Raw genomic sequence first — 12,264 nt, 5'->3', positions numbered from 1 at the left:
ACAATGTAAGACAGGAAAGTTAACAACGAAACAAGGTACACTGGTAAAAATAGTATGGTACCACGTACAATTCATACGTGTTTAAATCTACCTTGACAGCTCGTAAATAGTAAAAGGTACAAGAGCTGCGGAATCTTTTCATACACTGAAAACAAGACTACCATGGTCCGTATTATTTCGTAGGTTTTTTTTTTTTTTTTTTCTTTATTATAGAGATTTTTAGCCATAGACTAGTTCATCTCTTTTATTTCGTAGGTAAAAAATTAGAACAAAATACCATTAAATTTCGGTAGAACGAACATTGTATTTGAAAAATATTCTACTGTTGTTGACGTTATTTTATTTAGTTATACAATACAAGAATAATAGCACAAGTAATCTACTAATGATTTTTAGTGTATATGCTTCTATTACACTACCGATGCACAGTGGTCCAGAATGCAGATTTAGGTGGAATGATATGTTTTGAGCCTGAAATCGAAACTTTAGACTGAAAGTCTCTTCTACAAAGTTGTTTCTTATAGTTAGGTCCTCATTTTTATGACAATGAATTCTAGGGTGGTTCCTATTATCATTAAAATAAAAATCTAACTTTTTTGTTTGAATAAACTAAGGTATACATTTTTCGACAAAGTTATAGCTGAGCTAATTTCAAGCAACTTTGTTGAAAATAACTTTTTTGTATCTCTTAAATTGGCCGATTTAGAGCTATTTTCTTAAATAGAGTTAGGGTGGCTCTTAAAAAAACAGTTATTTTGCTTTATAGTTTTCTTTTTTCGAATTTCTCAGCAAAGATGTCTTGAGATAACTTTTAGATCTTAAGAAGGCGCAATTTTTTGCTGCACAAAGATTGTCAATATCTTTCGCCGATCAAGAGTTATTGACGTTTTATATTCAAAATATGCACTTTTCAAATGTTAATATCTCTGGTTTTGGCAAACAAAAAAAAAAGTTTTTTTGCAGCATTTGAAAGGGCGTATGTTATTCTCAATAATATGAAAAAAATGGAGGTATGTTATTTTTTTTAACTCGTATAAAATCTATTTGAATTTATTCGTATTTTTTACTATACTTGAGTATATTTTTTGTGCTTTTATCATCATGTATCACAAAAAAAAAAAATAAAAAAATTACGTTTCGTATATTTTTTAGATATCTTACTTGATGAATCACAGTTTAACATTCTATTGAGATTTTGAGACCTAATTTCTGATGTAACATAAAGAAATAAACATTTGAAATACCGCATCCCTTTGCATTATCTACTTGCAGGGGTTATGGTTTGTTTACCATGGGGTGCATTTTACCCCAATGTTGTGGTTCGTTTTGGCCATTGTTGTCGTGCGTCTTGTCCCAATGTTGTGGTGCATATTGCATCATGAATCAGGCGTTTTGCCCCGATATCATTTTGGAAGCAATTTAAAAAATACCTAGAAAGTCATGGAAAATCATCCTTTTGTAGTTCTAAATCACTTGATCTTTGTAGAAAACATGGTAATGAACCAAACGCCATTACTTTCTTCTTGATTTTAGCTTCCATTCGCCAGCCATTGACGATTTTGCTTAAACGGTGCGTTTTGCACCATCCTACCCTACTCGATTCGACCTAGTATTTCATCGCGTAAAAAAATTTCCCGTACACAGGAAATTGCACATCCTTTCATACATCAACCGTTGGAACCAGGACGCACTGAAAATAGCATTTTGGAAGCCCCTAGTCCCTCTAACACGGTCCTGCCAGTACCAGCCAGCGTTCTTCACAGTCGTCCTGGTCCTGTTGTTAGTAGGGGTTCGGAGGTCTTCCAGCCTGCTATGCCAGGCAAGTACAATGATAACTCTGAACATTCACCGCCTGACGCCATTCCGAATTTCAGCACTGTATCGGTACTCTCTAACACTCGAAGTGCGGGTTGCACCACTGGATTCTCCGATGCAGCCCCACCTTCTGCTGCCTTTGATCATCGAAGCTGCCCTAATGCTGTTATCAGAAGTGAAATTAGGATGCCCAAATGTTCCCTCTCAGGCGACGTGTACACAGATCCTCAACGTGTTGCTAGTACTAACCAGGACGTCACTATTTACTATCAGAACGTAGGCGGGATGAACTCGAACGTTGAAGACTATCGTATATCCGTATCTGACCGATGCTTTAACATTATTGCTATCACAGAGACTTGGCTCGACTCCCGCACGATCTCCAATCAAGTGTTTGGATCTGAATACGAGGTTTTCCGTTGTGATCGTAACCCCCGCAACAGCCGAAAATCAACGGGAGGTGGTGTCCTCTTGGCTGTCGGTTCTGAATTGAAAGCCAGAGCAATCGAAAATGATCTGTGGAACAACGTAGAACAGGTCTGGGCAGCTGTGGACCTAGCGGATCGCACGTTGTTTGTATGTGTGATCTACATACCTCCAAACCGAGCTCGAGATATAGATTTCATCGACGCCCATTGTCGTTCAATTCAAGCTGTCTTGGAAAGCGCAACTGCTATTGACGAGGTTATTGTCTTGGGAGACTACAATTTACCTGGTATCTCGTGGCAACCATCCCATAGCGGTTTTCTGTATCCGGATCCAGAACGATCAGTGTTCCATTGTGGAGCCACTATGCTTCTTGATAGCTACAGTACGTCTACGTTATCGCAAATCAATCATGTAGTCACCGAGAACAACCGCAGCTTGGACCCTTGTTTCGTCAGTTCTCAGGATGTCGCTCCATTCATCTCCTGTGCACCCGCTCCACTAGTGAAACCAACTCCACATCACCTTCCTTTTATTGTGACTGTGGAGAGCAAGTTACTTCACGATTTCGACGAAACGCCCGTTGCTGTTTCCTACGATTTTCGAAAAGCAGATTACCGCAGCATCTCAGACTTGCTCTCCAGCTTGGACTGGGAAAACATCCTCGATCATCACGATGTTGAGGTCACCGCAAGAACGTTTTCACACATTTTGTTCCTTCTTGCTGGAAGTTTGCTCACATGTTTCCTGTTCACAAAAAAGGAAACAAACGAGATGTCAACAACTATCGTGGAATTACCTCACTGAGCACCGTATCGAAGCTTTTTGATCTAGTCATAATGGAACCGCTACTTTCTCACTGCAAGCATGTTTTGAGTGATCATCAGCATGGCTTCATGTCAGGTCGTTCCACCACCACCAATCTGCTATGCCTCACATCTTATGTAACTGATAGCATGGTTGACCGAGCTCAAACGGATATGATTTATACCGATCTGTCAGCAGCGTTCGATAAGCTAAACCATGCTATTGCTATTGCTAAACTAGACAGACTTGGGATCAATGGTAACCTATTACAATGGTTTCGATCGTACATATGTGAACGGTCGCCAACTGATGGTTGCCATAGGCGATTACCGATCTGATACTTATCCTGCTACATCGGGGATACCCCAGGGTAGCCACCTTGGACCTTTGATCTTCCTGCTCTACTGCAACGATGTGAATTATGTGCTTGACGGACCTCGACTATCGTATGCTGACGATCTAAAAATCTACCTTCGGATTCGTTCCATTGCCGACTGTCACTTTCTTCAACGCCAGCTTCATGCTTTTGCTGACTGGTGCACCTTGAACCGAATGGAAGTTAACCCGGCGAAATGCTCAGTAATCTCCTTTTCTCGGATAAAAGAACCAATCATCTTCAACTACAACCTATTGGGTTCAGCAATTGAACGAGTGAGCCACGTGAAGGATTTGGGAGTCATTTTGGATTCGCAACTCACATATAAGCAGCATATTTCGTATGTCGTTGATAAAGCTTCCAGAACACTAGGCTTTATCTTTAGAATAACCAAAAACTTTACTGATATTTATTGCCTGAAGTCAATGTACTCCTCACTGGTCCGATCTGTCCTTGAATATTGCTCAGCAGTTTGGAATCCAAGCTACAACAATGGTGTTGAAAGAGTCGAATCAGTCCAGCACCGATTCTTACGCTTCGCCCTTCGGCGATTGCCTTGGAGAGATCCTTTCCGTTTGCCTAGCTATGAAAGCCGATGTCAGCTGATTGGTTTGGAAACTCTTTCGACCCGAAGAGACGCTGCAAGGGCTTTACTTGTTGCCGATACATTGCAAGGGAGAATCGATTGTCCTACTATCCTCGAAAAAATCGATTTGAATGTACGACCACGTGCACTAAGAAACAGTCTTATGCTGAGACTTCCCTTTCGTCGCACGAACTACGGAATGAATGGAGCAATAAACGGACTGCAGCGAGTTTTCAACAGAGTTGCCTCAGTGTTCGATTTTCACGTACCACGTCAGACGCTTCGCCGTAGTTTCACCTCGATATTTTCGGGCACAGGTAACCGTGAATAGCAGTGTAATGTTTAAGTTTTAAGCACAGACAATGATGTTGTTTTTTGTATAAGGGTGATACGGTCAAAATTTGGTCAAGGGAAAACGCGTGTAAATCGGTGAAATCATTTATTTAAAAAATCAAATTAAATTTCTTTTTCAAGTTCAATTAGTATAAAATTCAGGAAAAATATTCAGTTAGGCTTCCGCTTTTCCAAATCCGAATTGCCGGGCCTTACGCTTGACCCCTACCATCAGATTTTGTACAGCCACCTTGTCCACCTTCTTCGCCGCAGAAAGCCAGTTTGCCTTGAACTGCTGCTCGCCCTTAGCAGTTTTTTTGGTCTTCTTTAGGTTCCGCTTGACAATAGCCCAGTATTTCTCAATTGGGCGGAGCTCTGGCGTGTTGGGAGGGTTCTTGTCCTTGGGAACCACCTGCACGTTGTTGGCGGCGTACCACTCCATGGCCTTTTTACCGTAATGGCAAGATGCCAAATCCGGCCAAAACAGTACGGAACAACCGTGTTTCTTCAGGAAAGGCAGCAGACGAAGCTATGAAAATGCTGCTTTTCAAGCCACAGGTACAGATGGCTTGCCAAACCAGATATTTCTTTGCGAACTTTGACAGTTTCATGTGCTTGAAAACATCTGCTACCTTTCCCCTTCCTTTTGCCGTATAAAACTCCTGTCCCGGAAGCTGCTTGTAGTCGGCTTTGACGTAGGTTTCGTCGTCCATTACCACGCAGTCAAACTTCGTCAGCATCGTCGTGTACAGCCTCCGGGATCGCGCTTTGGCCGTCGTATTTTGTTTATCATCGCGATTTGGAGTCACTACCTTCTTGTAAGTCGATAGTCCGGCTCGTTTTTTGGCTCGATGCACGGTTGTAGACGATACACCCAGCTTATTTGCGGCATCTCGGAGAGAGAGGTTAGGGTTTCGCTTGAAACTACCGGCAACTCTCTTTGTCGTCTCAGCGGCTTCCGGTTTTCGATTTCCCCCCGATCCAGACTTCCTGGCTGTCAACAAACGTTCCCCAAACACTTTAATTACATTTGTAACGGTTGATTTGGCAACTTTTAGCGATTTTGCCAACTTTGCGTGCGAGTAGCTCGGATTTTCGCGATGCGCGAGCAAAATTTTGATACGCTGCTCTTCTTGCTTGGACGGCATTTTGACAACTGAAGAGTGAATTCCAAAATCAAAATAGGAGCAACATTCTACACACACACACACCTTCAAAATGAGGGGTGTTCAGGTTTTTTAAATGCAAAATTGAAAGAAATACGTCAAGTTGATATTGACCAAATTTTGACCGTATCACCCTTTATGACTAATGGCCGAATGATGAATGGCCGATTGACAAATGGCCGAAAGGATGATTGGATGAATGGCCGAAAGGATGATTGGCCGAATGGACAAATGGCCGAATTGACGAGACTGGACGAATGGATGAATGGCATTGTTCGGGTTGATGTATCTTGATCAATCGTTCTGATAAATTTAAATTCATCCATTCAGCCATTCATCCATTCGGAAATACGTCCATTCGGCCATTTGTCATTCAGTTATTCGTCATTTGGCCATTTGTCCTGAGACCCTTCCAAGCCCTCGGTTTGACGGATGCGGCTTTTTTTTTTTTTTTTTTTTTTTTTTTTTTTTTTTTTTAACTCTTTATTTGTTCCAAATTCAAAATAAATTACATTTCATTTTTAACCTAGGTGCTCCAGTTACTACAGTAACTTACCAGCCTTAATTGTTATGATATATATCTAAGTGTTTTTACATTGTTCCTGTCTTGGCAATTCAGTATTTTAAACAGGTTTTTTAAACCTGCATGTCAGTATAACAATTGATAGCTTAAAACTAAATAACTAAAACTAAATCTTATCTAAGTATAAAGGGAATGAATCGTTGCAATTGAGGATTGTAACGATTTTTGCCGGAAATTATTAATTATTTTGTTGGACATTTGTGCTAAAGTCTCAACATTCGAAATTCTATGTACTTCGGTAGTACTGTACCAGGGAGGCAACTTCAAAATCATCTTCAGAATTTTGTTCTGAATCCTTTGAAGTGCTTTTTTCCTGGTAGTGCAACAACTAGACCATATTGGCACAGCGTAAAGCATGGCCGGTCTAAAAACTTGTTTAAATATTAGAAGTTTATTCGTCAGGCAAAGTTTGGATTTCCTGTTTATAAGAGGATACAAACATTTTATATATTTGTTACATTTGGCTTGAATGCCCTCAATGTGATCTTTAAAAGTTAATTTATGGTCAAGTATTAATCCAAGATATTTCACTTGGGTTGACCAGGAAATTGGAACTCCGTTCATAGTGACTATGTGACTACTACTAGGTTTCAAAAAGGAAGCCCTGGGCTTATGTGGAAATATTATAAGTTGAGTTTTGGAAGCGTTGGGAGAAATCTTCCATTTTTGTAAATAAGAAGAGAAAATATCTAAACTTTTCTGAAGTCTGCTGCAAATAACACGAAGACTTCTTCCTTTAGCGGAAATGCCTGTGTCATCAGCGAACAAAGATTTGTGGCAACCCTGAGGCAAATCAGGGAGGTCCGAAGTGAAAATGTTATACAATATAGGCCCAAGAATGCTACCCTGAGGAACTCCTGCTCTAACAGGTAGTCGATTAGATTTGGAATTTTGATAATTTACCTGCAGAGTTCTGTCAGTTAAATAATTTTGAACTAATTTCATAATGTAAAGTGGAAAATTAAACTTTTTCAATTTAGCAATCAAACCTTCATGCCAAACACTGTCGAATGCTTTTTCTATGTCTAGAAGAGCAACTCCAGTTGAGTGGCCTTCAGATTTGTTTGAACGAATTAAATTGGTAACTCTCAAGAGTTGATGAGTAGTTGAATGCCCATGGCGAAATCCAAACTGCTCATCTGCAAAAATTGAGTTCGTATTGATGTGAAGCATCATTCTATTCAAAATTATTTTTTCAAAAAGTTTACTTATTGAAGAAAGCAAACTTATTGGACGGTAGCTAGAAGCTTCAGCTGGATTTTTATCCGGCTTCAAAATTGGAACAACTTTTGCATTTTTCCATTTATCAGGAAAGTATGCCAAATGGAAACATCTGTTAAATAATTTTACCAGGAAAGACAAGGTACTCTCTGGGAGTTTTTTGATGAGGAGACGGATGCGGCTTGTTTTTCACTCCGCTTTGGCTTATTATACGTCTTTAGACCCATTATTGCCTTGGCCCGCTGGACGTTACTTTTCGAGGATTCCACTTTTTTAGCCACGTCTCGAACCGAAGCACTTTTCTTGCAAGTGAAAGCTTGCACGATTTTCCGGTCCAGATTCCGGTCAACAGGGTTCGGTTTACGTCCAGATTTTTGTTCGTCCTGGAAAGTTGCATGAGCGTTTCGAACGGCTCCGATGCTTACACCTGCCAATTTCGCTAATTGACTCAGAAAAATGTTGTGGATAGTACACCATTTGTGCACGATCTGTTTCCGTTTTTCCAGAGAAATGCTTCGCATTGTCATGCAAATACAAAGAACCGACACTTGCGATACACGAAACTGTTGATCGAAATGTAAACAATCATTCAGAGTGATAATCAACTGTTTAAGCGTCATCTGAAACAAGCAGGGGTGTTTCAAAGTCATGCTTAAACATTCTGGGACACCCTATTAATACTGAAAGCAAATACTGAAAGTAAATGCTGAAAATAAATACTGAAGGTTAATACTTAAAGTAAATACTGAAAGTAAATACTGGAAGTAAATACTGAAGGTAAATACTGATAGTATATGCTGAAAGTAAATACTGAAGGCAAATACTGAAAGTAAATACTGAAAGTAAATACTGGAATTAAATGTTGAAAGTAAATGTTGAAAGTAAATACTGAAAGTAAATACCGAAAGTAAATACTGAAAGTAAATACTGAAAGTAAATACTGAAAGTAAATACTGAAAGTAAATACTGAAAGTAAATACTGAAAGTAAATACTGAAAGTAAATACTGAAAGTAAATACTGAAAGTGAATACTGAAAGTAAATACTGAAAGTAAATACTGAAAGTAAATACTGAAAGTAAATACTGAAAGTAAATACTGAAAGTAAATACTGAAAGTAACTACTGAAAGTAAATACTGAAAGTAAATACTGAAAGTAAATACTGAAAGTAAATACTGAAAGTAAATACTGAAAGTAAATACTGAAAGTAAATACTGAAAGTAAATACTGAAAGTAAATACTGAAAGTAAATACTGAAAGTAAATACTGAAAGTAAATACTGAAAGTAAATACTGAAAGTAAATACTGAAAGTAAATACTGAAAGTAAATACTGAAAGTAAATACTGAAAGTAAATACTGAAATTAAATACTGAAAGTAAATACTGAAAGTAAATACTGAAAGTAAATAATGAAAGCAAATACTGAAAATTAATAATATACTGCAATACTGAAAGGGAATACTGAAATACTAAAAGCAAATACTGAAATTAAATTCTAAAATTGATTATTGAAAATAAATACTGAAAGTAAATTCTGAAAGTAAATACATAAAGTAAATACTTGAATTAAATGCTGAAAGTAAATACTGAAAGTAAATACTGAAAGTAAATACTGAAAGTAAATACTGAAAATAAAAACTGAAAGTAAATACTGAAAGTAAATACTGAAAGTAAATACTGAAAGTAAATACTTACAATAAATACTGTAAGTAAATACTGAAAATAAATACTGAAAGTAAATACTGAAAGCAAATACTAAAAGTAAATACTGAAAGTAATTACTGAGAGTAAATACTGAAAAAAAATACAGAAAGTAAATACTGAAAGTAAATACTGAAAGCAAACACTGAAAAAAAATACTGAAAGTAAATACTGACAGTAAATACTGTAAGTAAATACTGAAAATAAATACTGAAAGTAAATGCTGAAAGCAAATACTAAAAGTAAATACTGAAAGTAAAAACTGAAAGTAAATACTAAAAGTAAATACTGAGAGAAAATACTGAAAAAAATACTGAAAGTTAATACACAAAGTAAATACTGAAAGAAAATACTGAAAGCAAACGCTGAAAGTAAATACTGAAATTAAATACTGAAATAAATACTGAAAGTAAGAACTAGTTTGTGTTTTTGCCCTGTTCAAAATAAGACCATTAGCTTCACACCATTTTAAGTTATTTTCTAGATCACTTTTAAATAATGATATAGTTTCAGAAATATTATTCAATTTGCCAGAGATGTATGGCTGACAGTCATCTGCATATAAGTAAAATTTACAATTTAATAAAACGTTGGGCATATCATTGATGAAGATAGAAAAAAGTAGAAGTCCCAGGATGGATCCCTGAGGAACTCCACTCAGAACATGCACGTAATTGGATTGCATGTTACTAAATTCAACATACTGTGATCGGCCAGCCAAATATGATTCGATTAAATTCACTGAGTGACAATTTAATCAAAAGCTTTGCTGAAATTTAAGAGTGCCATCACGGTTAACATTTTTTTTCAAGAGCATTTCTTAAGTCGTCTTCAATTTTTATAAGAGCTGTAAACGTACTGCAGTTCTTACGATAACCAGATGGTAAAGAACATAGCACATTATGATTACTAAGATATTCGTTTAGTTGTTTGGATAGAATTGATTCAAAAAATTTATAAAAGAGCACAAAGTATGCTAATAGGTCGCTAATCCTTTTCTGTAGCTGGATTGTCAATCTTACCAATAGGAACAATCTTAGCCACTTTCCATGAACATGGAAATTCTGAAAAAAATAAATAAGTCTGAGATGTAAGGTAGAGTGACACGTAAAAACACTTTCAAAATATTTAGAGGAATGAGATCAGTACCCACAGAATCTCATGAAGCAGACGCAAACTCTTCCAAAATATCGTTACTAGTAATAACTCTGAATAAAAAATTAGCAGAAAGTTCATCAACTTGCTCAGTTTCAATAAACGATGATGGGTCAAAACGTGAAACAAAATAATAATTCCATGAATCAGCAGTGACCTCACCACCACCAACATTCATATTTGAACCTTTTAACCCGAGTCGCTTAATATTATTCCAAAGTTTTTTAGCAGGAAGAAATGCAATAAATTGGGAAGCAAAGTATTCACGTTTAGTGTTTTTAACCGTACGGTTAGTTATGTTGCGTAACTTAACAAAATTGTGCCATTTTTTAGCATTATTTTTATCGCGTTTCCAACAACATATGCTTCTGAACGATCCTGTGGACATGTTCGTTAAGCCATGGAGTTGAAGGGTCTCTTACCAGTTTTCTGGTTAAAGGCGCATAACGGTTTATGTGTGACAATAGTGCACTATTCAGGTAATTGAATTAGTCATTTACATCACAATAAGAATAGATAGCAGCCATATTTAATTCTTTTAAATCCCGTATAAAGGAATCGTATTTAGTTAATGTTATTGTAATCGCAATGGAAATAAGTTTCGGGTGTAGTTTCTGAGTTTTTCACCCCCCGAGCATCTAGACAGAAAACCTTAGTTTCACGTACCCACTTGCAAATTGTAGATGTCTCCACCGTACGTAAACAATGGGGTCAGCCATCGTTGGTGGCACAACTTTTTTCACATCAGAAAACATGTTTTTGTTTCACTTCATGTGGACGTCGAAAGCAAACCAAGAATAAATTTTGAGTGAGACGTATTACTGGTGTTGTATTGTATCTTGGAATTCAATCGCTTTAATTATATCAAAATTCATCATCATCGCTTGCGTTTGTGTGTGTGAGAGATAAAGAGAGAGAGAGATAGAGAGAGAGAGAGAGAGAGAGAGATAGAGTGTTTTTGAATTTATAGTCAATACATATTAAATCGTGGTCGCTAATACTGCCAACAGAAGACTGGTAGGTATTATGCACATTGGATGTACAATTTCCTGCAATAAAATCAATAAGAGACAGGATGCTTCCGGGTAGATGGCGTGTGCTGACGGATTCACTATTTTCACGACATTTGGAAGAATTTACATCTAAAATATTTAAGTTAAAATCACCCATTAACACAACATTGGACTCAGTAGCCAGTGTTTCTGCGCTGAATTCAAAAACCGTTTTCATTTTGCTCATGTTTACATCGGATGGTTTTTAAACAATTCCACACACTAAGTTAGCCTTTGTTAACTTAACAAATAAGTATTCGATTTCACTATTAGCTTCAGACTTGGCAAGAACTGAAAACCGGATATTTTTCTTCAAGTAGAAAGCAACGGCTCCTCCACGATTCCGTTTTGTACATTTCCGGTCGGAAATTCTATAACCCTGCAATTCAACGGATTTGTAGGTGACAGAAGGTTTGAGCCATGTTTCAACTAAACCCAAAACATTCAATGCTGACTGTTCGAACAGGAGTCGATAATTGTCAACATTACTACAGAGGCTGCGAGCATTATGCAAAGCAAGCTTCATAAAGTTCATCGAATGTTTTGAAACTATAGTTTTGATATCCCCATAGTTTAAATGGTGTTGTTTTACAATCGGTATAAATATTGAATCAACAAAAAATGGAATTGAAGAACTAGGAGAATGTTATCATGGTGAACTATTTTTTCTGTTTAAACCAACATCATAGTAAATTATTGTTGTATTAAACAAAATTTCAAGCTGAGGGATTCCATTCAGAATGAGCTGAAAAAACCTGAAATCGTGCTCGACCATCTTCGATTTGGATGATACTTTGCCCATATTTTCAGTATGATAGACCAAGTATTTTCCGCAGAAGAGGAGACCTTTTTGACTCAAGGGTAATTTTTGAAAAGGGCCTATGAGTTTTTGCAAACATACTTAAAAAAAAAATGTAGTTCGAAAACAGTTGGTTGTAGAAAAAAAATACTAAGAAGGAGTTGTAGGAAACTAATAAGGCTTTATAAAAAAAATATACACGGAATTTTTTTTTCGGTTTTTTACAAAAAAAAAAACTAAAAATA

The sequence above is a fragment of the Ochlerotatus camptorhynchus genome, unplaced genomic scaffold (genome assembly GCF_037179485.1).
Source record: "Ochlerotatus camptorhynchus isolate MF236.1 unplaced genomic scaffold, CSIRO-AGI_Acam_v1.1 ptg000064l, whole genome shotgun sequence".
In the NCBI taxonomy this organism is placed as follows: Eukaryota; Metazoa; Arthropoda; class Insecta; order Diptera; family Culicidae; genus Ochlerotatus; species Ochlerotatus camptorhynchus.
The sequence above is the reverse complement of the archived record's forward strand: the minus strand, read 5'-3'. Positions refer to the sequence as shown.